Consider the following 22640-nt stretch of genomic DNA (forward strand, 5'->3'; position numbering starts at 1 on the left):
GCCGCTGATGGTAAAAATTTGTTATGCACTGGGTAGTCTGTACACTGGCCTATTTCTCTGCTCAGGTTGCCTCTGTTGTGTTCTCTGGCAATCGCAGGGTTAACCATGGTTTGGCTTGTGTTCTGTGACTGGCAGGTTTGCTCCCAGTCTGTGTGTGTTCCAGGTGTCTCTGGTTGGAGATTAGGGGCTGGACCAGTTCCCTGGTTCCTCATATAACACAGTCTGTGTCTGCAGGAGTTGCTGGGTATTTTGGTGTGTATCAGCTCTCTGTTTTGTGATTGTCTCCTGTTTCTGACCTTTTGGCTTGTTCCGGGACCTTCCTTGTTTGCTGCTTGCCCTGATCTCCTGTCTGTCTTCTGACCTTGCTTTGGCTTTGTGACTCAGTACCTCTGCTACCTGACAGTGTATGACCTGGATTACTGACTGATTTCTTTATTGTGTTTGTTTTGTCTTGTGTTTCACCTATTCAGTGTAGGGAACGTCTCCAAGTTACCCGCTGTCATCTAGGGCAGATTGTGGTAAGTAGGTAGGGCCACTGGATTGGGTCAGTTCAGGGCTCACTTGTCTGTCTCTGCTCTTGTACCTGACTGGTCATTACATTTATTTTCTATTTTGCAGCTGTTGCTCGGGGAATCCTCATTATCTGGGAATCCTCTGTTCCTGGAGACCCTATTGACCCAGTAAGTATAAATGTCTATATTGTACACACGGTCAGGGGGGACTGATACTGACAGCTGAGGTCGGTGTGTAGCAGACCTAAGGGCCCTATTCCACCGGACGATTATCGTTTGCATTATCATTAACTACCTTAAAACGTTCACTCATTTCCATGGAACAATCATCGTTACTTACGATTGTAATTGCGATCGTTTTTTTTCTTCGCTATTTATTCGCTATTGCGTTTGTATCTATTGCGAACGACCGAATGATGTCTTATTCAATGCGAACGTTTTGCGAACGAGCAACGATAAAAATAGGTCCAGGTCCTATAAAGCGATCAATGATTTCTCGTTCGGTCGTTAATCGTTAACTTCATTTCAACTGAACAATTATCGTTTAGATTTGACCGATAATCGTCCGGTGGAATAGGGCCCTTAGGCAATGCCACTAGAGATAGAACAGAACCTGCGGGGAGGCTCAGCCTAGTAGTACCACATACAATAAGGCAGAGTTGAGGAAGGTCCCATATTCCCACATTGTAAATCGCTGATGCAGTTTCATCTGGCAGAAATTTAGTCGCAGTTCCAACATATAGACAGTGGTTGACCAGAGTATGGGAGCCTAGCGTCCAAACATACAAGCAAAGCCAGCTCACCATGTGCAGGAGTCAGGTGGGTTCCTTTAGCGTAGAGCACAGTAGACATTAAACAGCCAGGCCGATCCCCGGTGACTGCAAGCAGCTGTGTAGAAGAGGAGTCTCTAAATCCAAAATGTATAAATCTTCAAACTTTATTCCATCATATAAAAAACAAGGACATGCACATCCAGTAAAATAGGCCATTTACGCATTTCAGGGTGCAACCCCTTAGTGATGCCATAACTAAGGGGTCACACCCCGAAATGCATAGGCTTACTATTTTACTGGATGTGCATGTCCTTGTTTTTTATATGATGGTATAAAGTTTAAAGATTTTTACATTTTGGAACTGGAGACTTCTTTTCTCCTTTCTTTCCATGTTGTTTAGCCTATCACCAATGGCTAGATAACTCTCCCTTTTTCCTTCTTCCTAGGCAATGGTAGTCCTGGCAGTCCTTGGCAATTTTAAATACTTCTCAGGGACTGTAGCTCCAAGCACTAATAATTACATGGATTAAAAACGTTACATAAAGGTGCAAACCACGGGGGTAGCACAACTAACAGAGTAAGACGAAACAGATAACACACAGTGAGGTGCTAGTTGGCTTCTCCTTGTGGTGGCTACAAGAAGCCAAAATGTATTCACTTAAAGTGAATGTACCACTAGGCAATTCGCTTTGTGTTTTTTTTTTTTTTTTTTACATGAACAGACCGGAGCTGTTTTAAATGCCACCCAGTTTTGGTGCACAGCGCCGGTTTATTCCAAAGCACCGGATGGCATGAAGCACTGAAGGCGAGCCCACTGACCCCCAGTGTGACGATCTCCCCTCCTCTCTCATTGATTCTAGAAGCAGCGTCACAGAGGGAAGGGTGTTTTGTCACATGGGGGGGGCGGCGGGCCTACCCCCAGTGCTTCATGTCCGGCCAGTGCTCGGAAATATACCATCGCCGTGTGCGGGAACAGAGCAGCGTTTCAAAAAAAAGGACTGCAGCACCAGAAACCCTGCGTTGGCCCTGGTCTGTTCATGTAAAAAACACAAAGCAAAGTATCTGGTGGTAGATTCACGTTAAAGGGGTGATTCAAGATTAGAAAAACATAGCTACTTTCTTGCATACTGTCCTCAGGTTGTATTACAATTCAGCTCCATTCACTTCAATGGAGTAGTGCTGTTTGTAGCAGAAGAAGACAGCCATATTTTTAAGACTAGATAATTCCTGTAATTCTATTGCTCTGTGAAGGTTAGTAGAGTCATGTCTTTATAAAGATATACAGTATAAAGCTATGTTCACACACTGTATCTTTTTGTAAAACTACGTCCTGTTTCTTTATGGGATCCCGTCCGGAGTGTATACGCTTTGGCCGGGATCCCCGGCAGTGCCGCAAAGAACTGACATGTCAGTTTTCTGCAGCCGCTATTCAGTGAATAGTGGCCTTGGAAAACCATGTCAGTGCACACTATGGAGCGAGCGGCTGCGGCCTCAAGCTTCATAGTGTGCTGTGGGTAGTTCTTATGCGAGCGGGCACAGATGCGCCCCCATCAGAACTCTGCGGCATGAAATATCATCTAGCTAGTACTGCAGTACCGGCCGGTCTCTTACGATATGTGAACATGGCCTAATGCAGTTTCTGGGAAAACGAAAACCTTCTTCCCCAGATTTCTCCTCCTCTCCCACCACTCTGATCTGTCAACTAGGCCACCATGAATGACATTGTGCCCATAGGGATGGTTGCCCCTTTGTTCACCAATGGTTAAAACTAGTCCCTGGCAGCCTCCAGGAAAGGGGGCACATTGTAATGTCTCGGAAAGTTCTGTAAAAAACAAACTCAACTCTGCTACCTGAATAACATAACGTGTGTGGTGGATATTGTTTCTACAGGACGCACTAATTCCTGAACTTGGAGATCTAATTCCTATCCAATCCCGGAGTGTAGGAGAAGCTTCTGGCAATGTTTTTTCAACAGCAGAAGAAATACTCCAAACAATTATAAACACTAAATTTCACTTCCAAATCCAGGTAAAAATCTGATTATTTATTCACAATTATTATCTAATATAACGCTTACACATGTTCGGCATGGTGGGGCGGGGGGCAGCGCTGGTCACTAGTACGGTGACCCGGGGACACGTCTACATGGAGGCTACAGATTTACATTTCGACACCTGACTCTATCATTAATTTTCATGTATGCATTCTCCATTGTAACCAAACGTCTCAATACTCCCAGAAGGTCAATTCCAAAAGACTCTTGGGAAGAGGGCAAATCCCCCGAAACAGCAGAAAAATGTGAGAGGTATTAAGTACAGTACCTTAAACTATATGTATAAGGATTTTATTTGGGCATTTTATGGTACACCATTAGTGGGAATGGTATCAAGTCTTAGTCCTAAATCACCAGATGACAAGTCAAGATCAGAAGGTGCAGGAAGAGATGTGGTTTTGTCAATTTACTTACTGCATATGGCCACTGTCACCAGAGAAAGAGTTTATATTGATCAGGGTCTTGTCGTGACTCTTCAGACCGCAACAGGTGAGGAGAACGAATCGAGAGAAGTCTACACGTAGCATTTTCTCTCCCGACTTGTGAGCCATGTGACCTAAACATAATTAAAGTCTATGGGGCAGTCTCGCTCACACAGACACAGAGCGGGGAGAGAAAGGCACATTGCACCAAGCGTCTCGCCCTGCTCATTCCAGGATGTGAACAATGCAACATAGACAGGCACAAAGTTTTGAAATATCTCAGTGACGTCAAAGAAAAGATCCAATGATACATAAGTGCGATTTCTTGATCCATCAGGGTCTTTATCAAAAATACATACCTAGTGCAATGCTAAACCCATTATGTCTGCTTGATAAAGACCTTGTACTATCTATGGATGCTGTTGTATTATTTCCTATAAAGCTGCTATAAGTCTGTCAGCTGGGATTGGTGGCCTTCTGGCGTGCAGCCACATTTTACCTCCACCATATTGGACTCCATATTAGATGTCTTTTTGGTGACATGGAAAAAAGTAGTATTTTGTAGACAGCCATGCTGTATACTAGTCAGTTGTTTCCATCACCCGAGGCTCATTTAGATATTAAGGCCGAATCTGCTGGAGCTTATGGATCCACACTGGGGTATTCTACCATCACCAGGGCAGTAGGGTCGACCCTTCTTCTTTCTTTAGCTCATGCTTTAATTCTAAGTGTCACTGTCATTATAGGAAACTTTTAACATGTCATAAAAATGCCAAAAGTTTTGAACAGTCCGGGTCTGAGTGTACCTGAGATCTGTACCGATCAGCACGTCCGCTCCCCGCTCTGTGTGAGGAATAAAGAATCAGGCTCCATAGACTTGCACTATGAGTCTGACTTATCGAGTGACGGGAAAGGACCACGCTTAGCTCCCTATCGCAACGGGTCTGAACACAGACGTGGACAGTTCAAAACTTTTGGCATCACATGTCAATTTACCTGTCGTTTATTATGATGGGTAAACTTTAATCCAAAAACTTATGGGCCACACTCCTTGAGCATCACTACTGGGGATACTAGTCCCACTGTACCTGTAGGTCTCAGTTCTCTAGTGAAGCCTGTTGTGCTGCTCAGGCTACAAAAGTGACAGCAACACGTGCAACCTCCTTCCTCTGCTCACTGGGGTGTGAGTGCCCTTCCAGTCAGGTGATCATGACCACACCCATATCCACACTTACATGAAACATACCCATATAAACTTCACCTACATGGCGGTAGATACAACCACATAAACCACACCCACAATGTGACCCAAACAGCTTTTCTAATTTTTAATAGTAAATAAGTGACTAATTTCTGAATTTTCACTTTGTCTTCCAGCCCCCACAATGGATTCCAGACCAGGACAGGCCGAGTCCTCAGGATGGATTTCCCCTCTGATGATTTGTTTCCTCTTCTCTCCTGACCCATCATATTCTCATATTCTCATATTCTTCATGATTTCCCTTCCCTCCATGTCTCACAGCCAATAAAGTAGAAGAGATCAGCACATTAAGTTCTGTGGTCAATTGGTTTATGGCTGTGATGGAAATGTCTGTTAAAGTCTTTTTCCAGGATTATAAACTGCAGAAATGGGGCTAAAAATTGTGGTGCCTTTCTCTGGAAATAGGTTTTCTGTATGAAAAACATAAAGTCCCCTCAAATACACTTCAAACGTGAACTGGTCCCTTGCAAAATCTGATTTTGAAATTCTTGCGAATATTTGGAAAAATGCTGCTAAACTTTGAAGCTTTCTATTGTCTTAAAAAATTGAAGGCAAGTTTAATAAATGGCGCCAACATAAAGTAGACATGTTGCTAATGCTATTTCCTATCTAATTTATGTGCTAGAACTATTTTTCTTGCAAGCTGAAAATTTCAAAGTTGGAAAAATGCAATTTTCTCGTTATTTTGGGGTTTTTCATAAAGAGAGGCTACAAGTATCGACTCAAATTTACCAGAAATATAAAGTATAACATGTCACGAGAAAACAATCTCAGAATCAGCCGGATAGGTAAAAGCATCCCCAAGTTATTAATAGATAAAGTGACACATTTCATATTCCTGAAATGTGGTCCTGTCCTTAAGGCCATTTTGGGCTCCGCCCTTAAGAGGTTAAGTGAACCGCACTTAAACTTTTTTTTTTTTTTTTTGCAAAAAAGGTGCTTTTAATGTTTTTGTCTGTCTGAAAGTCAATAGGAAAATACACAAGTATGGCGACCTGTTGGCATCATGATGCAAGGTGCTCCCCCACAAGTTGACAACCCTGAGTCAGGCCCTCCACCAACGCTTTGGGCAGGACCTAATGAGAATATGAAGATATGACTAGTGTTTGAACTGTTTGAGAGAGGTTAAGTTAAGCTCAGGGACTTAGGGACAAGCATTGACTTAGCATATTCCTCTCTATAGACAGCAATACTTGGGTTTGGTAAAGCTTTGTTGCAAGACTTCAGAGAGAGAGAGAGGAAATCTTTTCCCTCTCTATCAGTAGATAAAGAGGGAAAAGAGATAGATACAGGGAGAGATAGAGAAGGAATAGAAAGTGTTAGTGAGAGAAGTAGGAGAGAGGAAAAAATAGCAAGATCCAGGGAAAGCTAGATATAGAAGATAAGGTGATACATAGGGAAAAAGGCTGAGAAATCAAGATAGGTAGGTAGGTAGAGATAGGCATCTAAATAAAAAAAATTGTGAGATCTAGGGAGTAGTGATGAGCGAAGAGTGAAATATTTGAATTTTCAATATTCGTACGAATATCTCCTGAAAATTCAATCGAATATTCGATTCCATTAAAGTCTATGAGAACAAGTATTCGATTATTGAAAAACATCTATTCGACCACTTGGAGGTAAAAAAAACGGAAGCTGGGGGATTTGAACGCTTATCGAATATTCGGCGAACTATTTGATAATATTCGATAGATCGAATACCTTACTATTCGATCAAATATCTATTTAATCGAACAGTATTCGCTCATCACTACTAGGGAGAGTTAGGGAGATAAAAAAAGAAATAGGGAGAGAAAAGTGAGAAAAGAGGACAGGTAGCACTGAACCAGCTCCTGTCCCGTGACTGAAAGTACACGCTACACATTGCTGCTTTGCTGGGTGCTGTCAACTTTGTTTAGCGGCACCAAAAAAAGTTTGTTTCTCATAAGCTGTTATAGGTGAAGTAACGTATAGCAGCAAAACCTGGGTGTAGTCAAGTGCTGCCGCCTCCTCCTCCTCAACTTGTCTGTTCTCAACAATACTGGCCTGGGTGCAATCAGCTGCTGCCTCCTCCTGCTCCTCAACTTGTCTCCTCTCAACAATACTGGCCTGGGTGCAATCAGCTGCTGCCTCCTCCTGCTCCTCAACTTGTCTCCTCTCAACAATACTGGCCTGGGTGCAATCAAGTGCTGCCGCATCCTCCTCAACTTTTTTTTTTCAATATTTTTTTTTTCACTATTTTTGCACTTTTATTCACTATGTTATTATTATTATTATTATTTATATATATTTATTTTTTTATTCATTTTTTTTTTCATTTTTGCACTTTGATTTTTTTTCCACTTTTTTCATTGTAATAGCAACTGCAACTAAACAAATAAATATATATATATATATATATATATATATATATACACCATGTGTTATAGTCATACAGATATATATCCAGGAATAGAGTTCTCTCTGTTGCTAAATCTTTCTCAATGGCAAAAGGTGTAATTATCACAGGGCTACTCCCCATAAAAATCATTTTTTGCATTAATAGCTTTCCATCTTTCCAATAACATAGCTGGGTAACCTCCATATACTGACTACTATACAAGATGCTGGGAAAGCTGGGTGACCTCCGTTATACTGCCTACTATACAAGATGCTGGGAAAACTGGGTGACCTCCATTATACTGACTACTATATTAGATGCTAGGAAAGATGGGTGACCTCCATATACTGACAACTATACAAGATGCTAGGACAGCTGGGTGACCAACATTATACTGACTACTGTTCAAGATGCTAGGAGAGGTGGGTGACCTCCATATACTGACTACTATACAAGATGCTAGGAAAGCTGCCTGACCTCCATATACTGACTACTATACAAGATGCTGGGAAAGCTGGGTGACCTCCATTATACCAACTACTATACAGGATGCTAGGAAAGCTGGGTGACCTCCATATACTGACTACTATACAAGATGCTAGGAAAGCTGCCTGACCTCCATATACTGACTACTATACAAGATGCTGGGAAAGCTGGGTGACCTCCATTATACCAACTACTATACAGGATGCTAGGAAAGCTGGGTGACCTCCATATACTGACTACTATACAAGATGCTAGTGAATCTGGGTGACCTCTATATACTGACTACTATACAAGATGCTGGGAAAGCTGGGTGACCTCCATTATACTAACTACTAATACAGTATGCTAGGAAAGCTGGGTGATCTCCATATACTGGCTACTAAACAAGATGTTAGGAAAGCTGGCACCCTCCATAATACTACTATTCAAGATGCCAGGAAAGCGGGGTGACCGCCATTATACTGACTACTTTACAATATGCTAGGAAAGCTGGGTTACCGCTATTATACTGACTACTATACAACATGCTAGGAAAGCTGAGTGACCTACAACTTCACTGCCACCTCAACTCTGCTACGTCACTACCGCCTCAACTCTGCTACATCTCTGCCGACTCAACTATGTCACTATCTTACTACCTCACCTCTGCTACATCACTACTTTACTACCTCAGCTCTGTTATGTCACTATCTCAACTCTGCCACCTCAGTTATCCATTAAAAGAAATAAAGTATTTTACCCTCTTAAATAGTTTTTTCTGTCATTCTTAGAGCCAAATTTTCTTCACTAAGTTGTTCCATGTATCCAGTTTATTCTTCTGGATGGTAATTCCAGCTTCTCCTCACCTGTATTGGTATAAAAATTAACCCGAACATCTCAGATTGACTTTAATGGGGTTCGAGTTCGAGCCGAACCTCGAACTGAACATCACTACTGTTCGAGGTTCGACTTGAACCCGAACATTTTGCTGTTCAATCATCACTAGACATGACATCGGCGTCACCACCGCCCAGGTACAGGGAGGCTATTAAGTCCAGCTGCGATGAGGAGGCAGTTCCACAAGATCCACCACAATCATACTTACACTACTACCCTCACAATATCTTTTGTCTGTCCCTGATACCTAATCTACCCCCCCCCCCCACCCCCCCATCTCTTTCCAACTGGTGTAAATATATGTGTTAAGTTCACTGTACAGGAGCTGACTTGCCCTCTTTCTCTCTTATAGATAGATAGATAGATAGATAGATAGATAGATAGATAGATAGATAGAAGAATATAGTGCTGCAAGGGGTTATTGATAACCGCTTTCACCCGGGCTTTTGATGTGGGGTAATGTGGCATGTGCAGCCCCCATTTTGGACTGGGTTCGTACAAACTTTTCAAAAAAATTCAGTTAGTTCGCAAACCAAACTTTTTGCAAAGTTCGTAAAGAATCTTGGTTCGGGAAATTTGGTTCGCTCATCTCTAGTTTTAACCGCTGCAGGAATGGGTCAAATTTTGCCCTAAAGGAGTAATACCCATTTAAGACACTTATAGCATATCCACAGCCCCCTAGATGTGGGTTTCACCACTGGGACATCACCTATCTTCAGAACAAGGGTTTCCAGCCCTCTGTAGTCTCTGAGAAACAAAGGCTGGAGATGCACTGCTCTAAATATTCAGAATATATGTAAATATCAAAAAGAGAAGTGGGTGCACAGAGCCCGCATACCAAACAGAATACTGAGCCCAAAAACACTAGTAAGTATGCAAATAAGGGCAATGGCACACCAATATAGAAAGGATAAATATCTTTATTTAACAAATCACAGAGTATAAAGAAAAAACACTTGGAAAAGGTTAAAAACACTTAAAAAGCATGACAGGAGACCATGATTGTAGTCATGTACTCAGAGCCAATAGTGGAGAGTAATCTACTCCAGAAACAAATCTCCAACCCCCTCCAACACCAATATGTAAATCCCTGTTAGCCACAGGGTAGTCGATCTCAAAAAAGCACATAAACAGAAAAAGCGCACACATGTGAAAGGAAAGAAAATAAATAACGATAATAAGAAATGTGTGACAAGCACAACAGAACAAAACGAGGACTACCATGCGACACCTAGATGTAATGAAGTGCAAGAGATCAAAACAAAATGTGTGGACAAAACAGGGGGGGGGGGGGAAGAGGCAAGTAACCAGTAGCTATGGCTCAATGATGTCCCACGCGTTCCGTCCTGCTCCGTCCTGCTCCGTCCTGCTCCCAGGACTTCCTGAGGAAGTCCTGGGAGCAGGACGGAACGCGTGGGACATCATTGAGCCATAGCTACTGGTTACTTGCCTCTTCCCCCCCCCCCCCCTGTTTTGTCCACACATTTTGTTTTGATCTCTTGCACTTCATTACATCTAGGTGTCGCATGGTAGTCCTCGTTTTGTTCTGTTGTGCTTGTCACACATTTCTTATTATCGTTATTTATTTTCTTTCCTTTCACATGTGTGCGCTTTTTCTGTTTATGTGCTTTTTTGAGATCGACTACCCTGTGGCTAACAGGGATTTACATATTGGTGTTGGAGGGGGTTGGAGATTTGTTTCTGGAGTAGATTACTCTCCACTATTGGCTCTGAGTACATGACTACAATCATGGTCTCCTGTCATGCTTTTTAAGTGTTTTTAACCTTTTCCAAGTGTTTTTTCTTTATACTCTGTGATTTGTTAAATAAAGATATTTATCCTTTCTATATTGGTGTGCCATTGCCCTTATTTGCATACTTACTAGTGTTTTTGGGCTCAGCCCTCTGTAGTCTGTTTGCGGCCATTGTAGGTGGTTGGGAATCCAAAAACTGGACTATCCAGATACAGTGATACATGTCAGTATGGTCAGTATAGGCGTCTTATGTCACATAGACATGTCAAAGGCTTTGATCACTTGGTGTCTCAGTATTGAGACCCCTTTGATCTCTAGAGACACTAGGAAGAAACTTGTGGTTGTCACTTTCTAGCTTGGCACTAGGTCCCTCTGATTGCAGGATACGGGCTCTATGGGCTTATAAATGACTTAATAGATTCAGTACCCAAACCCTAAAGACTCAAAACTTTTGAAAGGCCTGCCAATATTGAGGGGTGAATTTGCCCACACACAATGATCGTGACTGGCACCCTTCAGGTATACCTCCAAGATGTGTAGAGGGTGGAAGTGGTCACCAGGAAGCTGAACAGATAAGACCTCTTCTGCTCCCCTTGGAGTTCTTTATTGTGCAATGTTAGCATCTAAGAGAGACATAGGCCAATCCCTACCCCTGGCTGATCAGGGGCAGCTGTGTTCTATGTCCCCTTTACTGTTTACCTGGACGTGTTGTGCATCGGATAGCGGCTCATCTCATTCACTTCAACGAGATGCCCCTCTCCTACTTTCCCCTCCTCTCACCTTGTAGATTGTAAGCCCTCATGGGCAGAGTCCCCTATCCCTACTGCAATAACAGGTACCGTCTCTACCTCATGTACAGAGCTGTGTCTGGTAGGTAGTGAAGGGCTACAGCAATCGGAAAGGGCAGCCGCCCCTTCTGATCAGCCAGGGATACAGGACTCCCACAATTAAATGTTTCTACATATCATAGTCACCAACAACAGCTACACTGTATTTCCCATTAACGTAATGTACAGAAATTTTATTGTCAAAATCGTGTCATTTCTCATTGTCCTGAAGCTGTGGAGCGATATATACAGTATATATGTAATCTGTAGATTATATAAAGGGAGATCATTCACAAAATCGGCACTAAAGCAAACATCATACGAGGAACATTGTTTCTAGGTATTAAGATCATCTGACAAATTTCAGCAAACACCTTGAAGCTTCAGGTTAGGATCTCGGTGTTCTTTATTGTTTGCCAAGTCACCAACCTGTGCTGTATCCTGGCTGTATATATACGGCGGCATCACCCGGTGCAGGGTATGTGCGGCTGAGCTGAGGTTATATCCACTCATCTCCACCATGAAGGCCATCACCGTTCTCCTCCTTGGGGTCTTCTCCAGCTTCTTTGGTAAGTGTCTCCATTATTGTTGGGAGCCCCTTCTCCTGCCAGTCACCCATCCAGTACACTGTATTGTCATCAGGATTCTACATATGATATCATGGCCTCAGAATTCTGCTGCTTTATTTTCTATTTTGCAGTTGTTGCTCGGGGAAGCCGCATTATTGGGGGCCCCTCTGTTCCCGGGGAACTTATCAACTTTATTGACATAGTAAGTATAAATTTCCAGTGTCGGTTTGGCCCACCAGAGGACCGGAGGATCCTCCGGTGGGCCCCCAGCTTTAAAACCTGTACTAACATAGACTGACATGTCGTATCTTACTGGTTCTTCATTGGTGGGCCCCTAGAATCATTTTCTCTGGTGGGCCCCAGCTACCCCAGTCCGACAGGGTTGATTGATAATGTCCTCCGAGGTCAGTGTGTAGCAGACCAAGGACAAGCCAAGGAAATTTCACTTTTAATCAAATGTGATTAAAAGTGAAATTTCCTTGGAAGCGCGGTCTCCTTCGTCTATTCTGGTACTTTATACAAAGCTGGGTCCGGTTTGGTGAAACGTGCACCCACACTATTATTTCTGGTGCTGCTGAAGACTTTCTGTATAGACCTAAGACAATGCCACAGGGCAATGCTACTAGAGATAGAAGAAAAGAACCTATGGGGTGGCTCAGCCTAGTAGTACTGTGGTGTCCCACCACGGGTGTTACTTCTCTTTACATCCCTCGCAAAAGCCTGTACTTCAAGTAGCAGTGGTAATTAAGTAATACCTAAGTTTTACCACTAGATGTGGCTATTATGTGTATTGTATACCTAAGTATTGCACAGCTGTAGGTAACTAAAGGGTTATTTTTTCTGTGAATTGTGCACCAAGAGCTCTTTCTCTTCTCTGCCTATCTCCTTTCTTCTCTTGCACTCTCTTCTCACCCACTCACAGCACATGTTACATATGCTGTAGAAGGAAGTCACATGGGGAGTGGAGGTGTAGCCACACACTTAGTGAGTCTTACTCTGGTTTCTGTAGAGGAAGGACGCAAGCCAGCACAGTCTCTACAGCAGTCAAGTTGGGCCCTGGCTCCTGCCAGGACCCCAGAGGAGGGACATGTATAAAAAGGCAAAAATGTCTTTTTTAGGCGCAGATGGGGCAGATGGGACGTAAAAATATTTGCAAAAGGTATTTTTGCAAATATTTTTTTCACATCTGCCCCATCTGCACCACCTATGCCAGGGGGGTGGGGAGGGAGCATTAGGGAGGGTGCAACAGCACACAGAGGGGGCGCGGCCTCTGTGTGTGCCGCATTTAACATTTTTCCAGCTGAAAAATTATACTGAAACCTACGCCAGCTCTGAGCTGGCGTAGGTTTCTAAATTTTCACACTGACTGGCTCCGTGCACAGGGGATTTATGTAGAGGCAGTACACCTCTTCATAAATCCCCTGAGCTCCGTAGCTGCGGGGACATTTGTAAGCCCGGCATAAAAAACGCCAGACTTAATTAATGTCCCTCTTAGTCTAGACATTGAACAGAGCAGACTTTTATGGGAGACTTAGACACCTTTTTCTTGAAAGCAGCACTTTCACACAAGGACAAGTCAGAGAACGTTCCAGCCCACACCGTGAACAAGTCTAAAGGTGCAGGACAGTATATTGAAGAAAGATAAACTGATCCGGATAGAGCAAAGTTGCTAGAAGCCTACGTACTCTATCTCGCATCGTGGGTGTAACCAGAGAACTCTGAACACTCTGTTCAACTCAGGTAACAAGATCTGGGGATTGTGTCACCCTCTAGGACGGGTCACCCAACACTTGGAAGCAATAGGTGGAGCAAAGACCAAAAAGTCAAAGCACGGGCACAAGAATTCTCTCTACTCTCAAGTATTCTACTTTGTCTACTTCTCAAGTTCTGGCAGAGCACAGTATTACATTGGGTTGGGACTCTCTTGACATCATCCTTTCTACTTCTCTGAACCTCTTCTACCTCTCAGCACGCAACTCAGTCAGATCGGCTGCACTACTTTACAAGCTCTCAGTACAGATCTTGTGTCCAAAGTCTAAAATATATGATCAAGTCAGAAGTCTATTGTATATCCTTATATCAAATATTCCTTCAGTAAATAAGAGTTTATTTATTGTAATGGGACTCTGTGATTCTTAACTAAGCAGCTACACAACCATTGCACCTTCCTTGAGTCATCTCCCCTTTCTGTAGGTGGCAGTACCAATAGTACGGGTGGGTCATAACTCCACTCCGGACCACCGTGATAAGCATTCAAGGGACCCCCTCAAAGCCTGCCAGGTCACTGACCACAGGGGAAAGGTTATAGCCAGCTTCACTTAACTAAAAGCAGGTGTGCCACCAACCATGTGTGCCCAATTGGCACTGGCATCACGACAGCATAACACCTACCTGAGCTATTCCCTGACTACCCACTACACTAGTGGACTCAGAATTCACCATCTGGCAAGTGACCAGTCATCCACCACACCACAGAATCACATCCAGCCACAGTAAGGCAGAGTTGAGCGAGGTCCCATATTCCAACATTGGAAATCGCTGGTGCAGTTGCATCTGGCAGAAATTTAGTCGCAGTTCCAATATATAGACCAGAGTATGGGAGCCTAAAGTCCAAACATACAAGCAAAGCCAGCTCACCATGTGCAGGAGTCAGGTGGGTTCCTTTAGTGTGGAGCACAGTAGACATTAGACAACCAGGCCGATCCCTGGTGACTGCAAGCAGCTGTGTAGAAGAGAAGTCTCCAGTTCCAAAATGTATAATTCTTCAAACTTTATTCCATCATATAAAAAACAAGGATATCCACATCCCGTAAGATAGGCTATTTACGCGTTTCAGGGTGCAACCCCTTAGTCATGCCATAACCCCGAAATGCATAGGCTTACTGTTTTACTGGATGTTGATATCCTAGCTTTTATATGATGGAATAAAGTTTGAAGATTTTTACATTTTGGAACTGGAGACTTCTTTTCTACACAGCGTCACGGAGCCCCCTGAGATAATACGGAGATGTAGGATAGGGGTTCCTCTCTTCTTTTTTCACACCAGTTGGGTATACTCACTTATAGTTGGCAATGCTCATATCTTTCCGAGTTAGTGTAATAGCTAGGCCCGGACTGATACTGTAAGGAACTTACCTTGTCCGGCTCCAGCGGCGTCTCCTTCCAGCTCGGCTCCGGCTGTCGGCTCGGGAGCGCGCCGCTGCTCCGCCCGCCGGAGCCGAGTGACGTCACGGAGACCCGGCGGCGTCCCTAGCAATCGGGGACGCCGTGGGGTCACGTGACCGTCAGCTGGCCGGCCGGCACGCAGCTGATGTGTTTTGCACTCAGGCTGAGTGACAGGTCGCCCGGCCGCTCAGCCTGCAGTGCAACAGCTGCAGTGAGGCTGGACTCAGGAGGCCGGACCAATCAGCCTTTGGTCCGGGCTCCTGGTCCAGTATAAAGTTTCAGTGTAGCCAGCAGGTTATCGCTGGCTATTAGTTGTCCTGATCCCAGCTCCCCAGTCCCTTGTATTCTGTCCTATCCTTCTCCATTTTGTCTTGTCTGGATTCTGACCTTTTGCCTGTCCCCTGACTCTCCGCTCGGTTCTGATTTTGTACTGCGTTGCTCGTTTGGTTCCTGACTCGGCTAGTTGACTCTCCGCATTTTGTTTGTCTGTCTGTCTGCGTTTTATGTTCTGCACGTATCCAGTATAGGGATTGTCTTCGTGGTTGTTAGCGACCGCCTAGGGTCGACTGAGGCAAGTAGGCAGGTGACAGTGGGTGGGGTCAGATTTAGGGCCCACTGTCTTGTGTCTTATCTTCCCCCAGCCACTCGTGACAGATACCCTGTAGGTCCTAGAATGCAATGGGGCATGTTGTTCAGCCAACCCCAATGGCCAGATGACTCTCTCTCTCTTTTTCTTCTTCCTGGGCAATGGTAGTCCTGGGCAAATACCTCTCAGGGATTGTAGCTCCAAGCGCCCTCGGGGGAGAAAGCAAAAGATCTCCTAGATTCTAGTGTTTTCTCCCATTGTAAGCTTCCAGCTAGTGAAGGACGTAGCTCACTTGATCTGAATATTAACCCAATGGCAGCAACATTCTCAGCACATAAGGACATTAGTCATACATTATCACTGCTAATTATTACATGAATTAAGTATATTACATAAAGGTGCAAATCACAGGGTAACACAACTGACAAACATAGGGCAAAACAGATAACACACAGTGAGACACTAGTTAGCTCCTCCTTGTGGTGGCTACAAGAAGCCAAAATGTATTCACTTTCATCACACTGGGTGCCATCCGGTGCTCGGGAATAGACCAGCTCCGCGCGCAGGAACAGCAGAAAATAGGACCGCGCCAGCACTGTCCTGTTCATATAAAAAACACAAAGCGATCTACCTAGCGGTACATTCACTTTAAAAGGGTGATACAAGATTAGAAAAACATAGCTACCTTCTTCCATCCTGCCCCCAGGTTGTCCGTTGTATTACAATTCAGCTCCATTCACTTCAATGGAGTAGTGCTGTTTGTAGCAGAAGAAGACAGACATGTTTTTAAGCCTGGATAATTCCTTTAATTCTATTGCTCTGTGAAGGTTAGCAGAATCATTTACAGTATAAGGCCATGTTCTCACTACGTAAGTTTCGTAGTAATCACAGCCGTTGTTGCTGATTTGCAACAACAGCCGTGATTCCTGCGATACTAACATAGTGCTGGCGTCTATGGGATCCAGGCCGGAATTTTACACATAGTATATACTCCGACTGAGATCCCTAGCAGTGCCGCAAAAAACTGACATGTCAGTTTTCTGCGGCCGCTATTCATTGAATAACAGCCGCAGAAAACCTGTCAGTTCACACAATGGTGAGCGGCTCTGTCCGCATGCTCCATTGTGAGCAGTGGGGAATTCGGATGTGGGTGCACACTGATGCACCCACATCCGAATTCAGCAGCAGTGAAGATAATCCATCCGGTACTGCAGTACCGGCCAGGATGGTCTTCTCAGACTGGCCATTCCGGGTCACGGAACAGCCGGTGTCTTACTACGTGGGAACATGGCCTACTGAAGTTTCTTCCCCAAATTTCTCATCATCTCCCACCACTCTGATCGGCCAACTAGGCCACCATGAATGACTTTGTGTCTATAGTTCATTTGCCCATAGGAATGGTTGCCCCTTTGTTCACCAGTGGTTAAAACTAGTACATGGCAGCCTCCAGGAATGGGGGCACATTGTAATGTCTCAGAAAGTTCTGCCGATAACAAACTCAACTCTGCTACCTGAATAAAACAACGCATGGTGGATATTGTTTCTACAGGACAAACATATTGCTGAACTTGGAACAATAATTCTTATCCGAAGTATAGGAAAAGCTTCTAGCAAGGTTGTTTCACCAGCAGGAGAAGCACTCCAAACATCTGGTTTAGTTTCCAAATCAAGGTAAAAATTCTGATTATTTTCCCACAGTTATTATCCAATACAACCATTATACATATTCGGTATTAATACCAGTAAAACCTGTTGAGAATATACAGGCAGCATGGTGGGGCAGGGGGCAGCGCTGGTCACTAGTAGTGTAACCCGGGGACACCTCTACATGGAGGCTACAAATTTACGTTTCGACACCTGACTCTTTCATAGATTTCCCAGTAGTCTTCATGTATTCATTCTCCATTGTAACCAAACTTCTCAATGCTCCCAGAATATCCATTCCAAAAGGCTCTTGGGAAGAGGGCAAATCCCCCGAAACAGCAGAAAAATGTGTGAGGTGCCAAGTACCTTAAACCAGATGACAAGTCAAGATCAGAAGGTGCAGGAAGAGATGTAGTTTTGGCAATTTACTTATATGGCCAGTGTCACCAAAGAAAAAGAAAGTTTATATTGATCAGGGTCTTGTCGGGAGTGTTCAGACTGCAACAGGTGAGGAGTATGAATCGAGAGAAGTCTACACTTAGCGCATCCTCTCCCGACTCATGTGCCATGTGACCTAAACAATTAAAGTCTATGGGGCAGTCTCACTCGCACAGACACAGAGCGGGGAGAGAAAGGCACATTGCACCAAGCGTCTCGCAGTGCTCATTCCAGGATGTGAACAATGCAACATAGACAGGTAACAACTTTTGAAATTTCTCAGTGACATCAAATAAAAAATGATCCAATAGCATCCATAGATACCAATCCTCGGGAAGGTTTATTCAACAAGCTGAGTACATAATTGCAATTTCTTGACCCATTAGGGTCTTTATCAAACATACATACCTAGTGCAATGCTGAACCCATTATGTCTGCTAGATAAAGACCTTGTACTATCTATGGATGCCTTTGGAATATTTCCTCTTCGATGCTATAAGGATGTCAACTGAGATTGGGGGCCTTCTGGCGTGCAGCCACATTTTACCATATTGGACTCTTGCATTTCAGGTGATGTGTTTGAGTTGTATTTGTTGTTTTTTGTAGACGGCCATGCTGTATACTAGTCAGTTGTTGCCATCACCCGAGGCTCATTTAGGTATTAAGGCCAGATCTGCTGGAGCTTATGGATCCACACTGGGGTATTCTACCATCACCAGGGCAGTAGGGTCGACCCTTCTTCTTTCTTGAGCTCATGCTTTAATTCTTTAAAGTGTCACTGTCATTATAAAAGTTTTTTGACATGTCACAGGGATATGCCAAAAGTTTTGAACGGTCTGGGTTTGAGCGTTCAGACCTGTACCGATTGGGAGAACGAGTGGGAAAGGACCACAGTGCAATTTGGGCTCCATAAACTTACACTATAAGCCCGACTGATCAAAACTTTTGCCATGTCTCTGTCACATGTGAAAAGTTTTTTTTTATAACGACAGGTACACTTTAATCCAAAAACTTATGGGCCACACTCCTTGAGCATCACTATTGGGGATACTAGTCCCACTGTACCTGTAGGTCTCAGTTCTCTAGTGAAGCCTGTTGTGCTGTTCAGGCTATAAAAGTGACAACAACAACACGTGCAACCTCCTTCCTCTGCTCACTGGGGTGTGAGTGCCCTTCCAGTCAGGTGATTATGACCACGCCCATATGCACACCTACATAGACCACCCCCATATCCACACCTACATGAGCCACGCCCATATAAACCACACCTACATGACCCACAACTACATAAACCACACCCACAATGTGACCCAAACAGCTTTTCTAATTTTTAATAGTAAATAAGTGACATCTCTGAATTTTCGTTTTGTCTTCCAGGCTCCACATGATTCCTGACCAGGACAGGCCGAGTCCTCAGGATGGATCTCCAATCTGATGATTTATTTCCTCTTCTTTCCTGACCCATCATATTCGCTCTCCATGATTTCCCTTCCCTCCATGTCTCACAACCAATAAAGTAGAAGAGATCAGCACATTGTGTTATGTGGTCACTTGGTTTATGGCTGTGTTGTAAATGTGTGTGTTAAAGGGTTTTTCGAGGATTAGATAAACATGGCTACTTTCTACTTGTAAAAGCACCACACTGGGATTCAGTTTGCAGGTGGTATTTCAGCCTATTCCTATTCACTACAATGGAGCAGAGCTGTAATACTAGACAAAACCCATGGGCAGAAATAGAAAACCACTTTAGGTTTAGGGAGAAGAGGCTAGACCAGTCACCACCAATGGCAAAGTTACCATGGAGGCCGGCCACACAACTGCTATGGGGCCCCTGCGGCAGGGGGGCCCAACGAAGTGTGGTGTGCCTCCAGCATACTAGCTACAGCACTGGCAGCAACCAACCCCCACCTCCCCCACCTCCAGACAGCAGCTCACACCAGTACCCTTCGTGCTATGGGGCCCCAAGAATCCTACTACACTTCTGGTCACCACCATATATTTCTGGCGCCTTCAAGAGATGAGTGAAGCAGCTGACAATTCATTTCACGAGGTTCACGAATTTTGGGTTGGATTTAATAGTGTAATTTAATAGTGTAATACTCATAGTGTAAGTCTAGGGAGCCTGACTCTTTTCTTCTCACACAGAGCACTGATCACTACGGGTCTGAACGCTAAGACCTGGATCGTTCAAAACTTTTGTCAGTTTATTATAATGACAGTGACACTTTAAAGAATTATCATGAGCTAAAGAAAGAAGAAGGGTCGATCCTTCTGCCCTGGTGATGGTAGAATACCCCAGTGTGGATCCATAATCTCCAGCAGATCTGGCCTTAACACCTAAATAAGCCTCGGGTGATGGAAACAACTGACTAGTATACAGCATGGCCGTCTACAAAAACAACTTTTGACATGTCACCACAAAGACACCACCTCATATGCAAGAGTCCAATATGGTGGAGGTAAACTGTGGCTGCACGCCAGAAGGCCACCAATCCCAGCTGACATCCTTAGCATCGAAGAGGAAATAATCCAACGGCATCCATAGAATTCGTTCACCATTGCATTAGGTATGTATGTTTGATAAAGACCCTGATGGGTCAAGAAGTTGCACTTATGTCCTCAGCTTATTGAATAAACCTTTTCGAGGATTGGTATCTATGGATGCTGTTGGATCACTTCTTCTTTGATGTCACTGAGATGTGTCAAAATTTTTTACCTGTCTACATTCAACTGTTCACATCCTGGAATGAGTAGAGAGAGACACATGGTGCAACCTGCCTTTCTCCTCCCAAGCTGTTCCTGTGTAAACAAGACTGACCCATAGACTTTAATTATGTTTAGGTCACATGGAGTCGGGAGAGAAAGTGTAGACTTCTCTCAATTAGTTCTCTTACCTCCTGCCAACACTGATCAATATAAACTTTTCTTATGTCTCTATGGCATATCAACATTTTTTCTTTTTCTTTGGTGACAGTGGCCATATAAGTAAATTGCCCAAACCACATCTCTTCCTGCACCTTCTGATCTTGACTTGTCATCTGATGATTCAGCAAGAGTGCCCTAAGACCCTGCCACCTGCCACCTGCCACCAGCATTTCTTTGTTTTCACTTATTGATGCCATTCCCTCTAGTGGTGTACCATATAATGCTGAAATAAAATAATTATACAAATAGTTTAAGGTTCTTGGCACCTCTCAGATTTTTCTGCTGTTTCGGGGGATTTGCCCTCTTTCCAACAGTCTTTTGGAATTGACCTTCTGGGAGTATTGAGAAGTTTGGTTACAATGGAGAATGAATACATGAAGACTACCGGGAAATTAATGATAGAGTCAGGTGTCGAAATTTAAATTTGTAGCCTCCATGTAGATGTGTCCCCGGGTTACCGTACTAGTGACCAGTGCTGCCCCCTGCCCCACCATGCTGAACATGTGTAAGCGTTGTATTAGATAATAACTGTGAATAAATTATCTGAATTTTACCTGGATTTGGAAGTGAAATCAGCCGCCAGCTGTTTAGAGTGCTTCTCCTGCTGTTATGAAAACCTCATCAAGAACATCTCCAAAGCTTCGGGACTGGATAGGAGTTTGAAGTCCAGGAATCTGTGACTCCTGTAGAAACAATATCCACTGTCTAAGATATTTCCCCACATACAATGTCATTTTATTCAGGCAGCAGAGTTGAGTTTGTTTTGGGCAGAACTTTCTGAGACATTACAATGTGCCCCTATTCCTGAAGGCCGCCATGGACTAGTTTTAACCATTGGTGAACAAAGGGGCAACCATCCCTATGGGCAAATGCGCTATAGACACAATGTCATTGGCAAATCATTGTGTTGGGAGATAATGAGAAATTTGGGGAGAGAAGGTTTTTGTTTCCCCAGAAACTGCATTATACTGTTAATCTTTATGGAGACATGACTCTTTTTTTCTACTCCCCTTCACAAAGCAATAGAATTAAAGGAATTATTCAGGCTTAAAAACATGGCTGTCTTCTTCTTCTTCAAGAAGCGACATCAACGTTCAAAAGCGATATTGGCCTATATGCTCCGGCCTCCTGTAGATCTTTACCTTCTTTGGGTATGAGTGTTATACTCGCCTCTCTCATGGATTCAGGCAATTGGCCCATTTCCAACGCCCCTCTCATTACCCTACATAGCGCCGGTATCATAACCTCTCCATACCTCCTATACACCTCGAAAGGTAACCCATCTCCTCCTGGGGAGATATTCCCCTTCACTTCCTTCAGAGCGTTCTCAAATTCCCAAATCTGCAGTGGGGCCCCCAATTCTTCTCTCTGATCTTCAGATATTACTGGCATTTCTACCGCCTTCAGGTACCTCTCCATCTCCTCTGATGTTGTCCTATTCTCTGATCCATACAACCCCTCAACCCCTTTTTCTTCTAACATTTTGTTATACTCATCCTGCACCTGTAACCGCTCCCTCTTCTTTTCCTCACAGGGGTCCTCCTGATATTTTTTCTCCGCTCTCACCACCCTACTCTCCAACTCGATTCCTTCCCTTCTAAACTCCCTCTTCTTACTCTCAATATTTTTTTTGAGTACTCCCCGAAGGAAGGCCTTCATAGCATCCCATACAACCCCATCCGGTGCTGTCCCCCAGTTGCTATTTAACATCTCCTCTAATTCTCTCTTAATCTGGTTGTCCTTGTTCATCATCTTAAACCAGTGTGCGTTTACTCTCCATCTCATCAATATCTGCTTCTCCCCTGACAGTATATCTACACATAAGGGGGCCTGATCAGATACTGCACGCGTTTTATACCTTATTTCCTTTACATAACGAACAAATAAGTCATTCACCAGGGCTAGATCAATTCGTGAACTTGTCTGACAGGTCTTATTAAAACAGGAATAGACTAATGCCTCCGGGTTCCTCTCTCTCCAAATATCCCTC

The sequence above is a fragment of the Dendropsophus ebraccatus genome, chromosome 14 (genome assembly GCF_027789765.1).
Source record: "Dendropsophus ebraccatus isolate aDenEbr1 chromosome 14, aDenEbr1.pat, whole genome shotgun sequence".
Taxonomy (NCBI): domain Eukaryota; kingdom Metazoa; phylum Chordata; class Amphibia; order Anura; family Hylidae; genus Dendropsophus; species Dendropsophus ebraccatus.